Below are 2,003 nucleotides of genomic sequence, written 5' to 3' on the forward strand. Positions count from 1 at the left end.
AATAATTGAGTAGCCTCCTGCTACTGTGAGATAGCTAAACTACATATTATCTATACCTCTTCATCCAACATTTATAACAGAATTATTCTATGCAAGGTGCCATTTCGGGTTACCCCAATCTCTAGTTCTTCGTCTTTTTCTAGCTCAACGTCGAGCTGCATGCTGAGATAAGTACACCCTGTGGCTTCTGTCGCGCGATCGAGAAGAAGAAGAAGTAATCTGTCGAGCGAGAAATGGGAAAAACCTCTGGTTTCGAAAAGGAAGGAAAGAAGAAAGGAAAATGGTCTGGTACCAGATTCTCAAGGACTACGTCAAGAACCACGGTACAGGCAAATGGGGCAAAATAGCAAAGGAGATTGGCAAGTTCATAATTTCCTTCATATATACCTACTTTCGACATACATCGTTGTGCTTAATCAATAATGTAATCGCCGTTGTTTCTGAAATTTTCAATTAATTCAATTAATTACCGACGGCCCTGTGTAGCTTACGCGGAATTCGCATGCATGTATTGGAAGCCAAAATTACAAATTTACGCCAGTAGCGAATGGATTAATTGGTAAATTGGTTGCTCAATTAATCATTGGTTAATTAACTGCGTGTGCAGGTCTGGGGAGATGTGGGAAGAGTGTGAGACTGAGATGGTTGAATTATCTAAGGCCCGATATCAAGCATGGCAACATTAGGGAAGATGAAGAAGATCTAATTATCAGGATGCACAAGCTTGTAGGCAAAAGGTACTAATATAATAAATTTCTTCCTCTTATCATGAAAGTCCCGCAGATCTAATTTTAAATTTAAGCTTAGTATTCGTAATTACTTACGAACATTTGCATATTTGATCAATATTTGGTTTCATTTTTTTTTTTTTAATTTTTTTAGAATTCAAAGAAAAAATACTTGCCTCATTTCAGAGCTTAATACAAAGTAGACTTGTGCAGGTGGTCATTGATAGCAGGAAGAATTCCGGGTCGAACTGACAATGAAATAAAGAACTACTGGATCTCCACTCTAAGTAAGAAGCTGGCAGAAGAAAAAAGAAAGAAACCAGAAGTGCCGAGAAACGAGATTGCCAAGGAGAGCTTGCCATCCCCCATTGAGGTCGACGATGGTCATCCACATCCGACCATATGCAATGAAGTTCCTGGAGGAGGAGGAGGATTGATGTGTTTTGCCAGTAATGTTAATGTAGAAGAAGATCATCAGCATCAGAGTTCTGATACCGATAACAGTACTACAATGAGTGCCAGAGTGGGAGTCCGAATCAGAGGCGTGGCAAACAATGTTCAACCAACCGGGGACGATCTCAGTGATGACGCTATGCCCTGGAACGATTGGATAATGGATCTGAACGAAGGGCAACTCGACCTATCTGAATTTCTCCAAACTGATTTTTCGAACTTTTGGGAAGAATCAGATATGTTCATGAACTTTGAAGTCGGAGGTTGCAGCACCATTAACCATGAGTGGCCGAATAATTAGGGTGGTTAAATATCTTCCCGAGCTTCTTGTTTTTCTTTCCGTATCGGAAATATTGATTCTTGCATATATTCATTCTTGATTTGCATGGCAATGCGGCCACTATATTAGTAATAAGATTATTGATCACTTTAGAATCAACTAATTAAAAGTTTTACTCATATATATTGTAATTTTCCTATCAATGAGATTAATCAATTGCAATTTGTTTACTTCAAACAGTGTCAACATTCGGGTGCTGGTGACTCTACTGCTATGGTGCTTTTCAGATGACCGTGGCTGGTTGTTCGACATAGTTGATAGGGTTTTTGGGTTTACTTGGATTCATTGTTTCGTATGCTTCCATAATAGTAAGGGATGCTGGAAATTTAGGTATCAATCAAAGAACTAAGACAGACATAACTCCTTATGAATTATTTCAATATAATGTTGCCTACCTAATTTTCTAACTTCACCAATCATGCACCAGAATCCAGTACTGGCCGGGTCAAGATTTTCAGTGGGGAAAACGGTGTGATGTTGAT

The 2,003-nt window shown here is 38.9% G+C and overlaps 1 pseudogene; it reads left to right on the forward strand.

The window, feature by feature from the left end:
- Positions 1-233: 233 nt before the first annotated feature.
- On the forward strand, positions 234-1,482 carry LOC101314136 (annotated as a pseudogene).
- Positions 1,483-2,003: the final 521 nt, after the last annotated feature.

Source organism: Fragaria vesca, linkage group LG1 (assembly GCF_000184155.1).
Source record: "Fragaria vesca subsp. vesca linkage group LG1, FraVesHawaii_1.0, whole genome shotgun sequence".
Taxonomy (NCBI): Eukaryota; Viridiplantae; Streptophyta; class Magnoliopsida; order Rosales; family Rosaceae; genus Fragaria; species Fragaria vesca.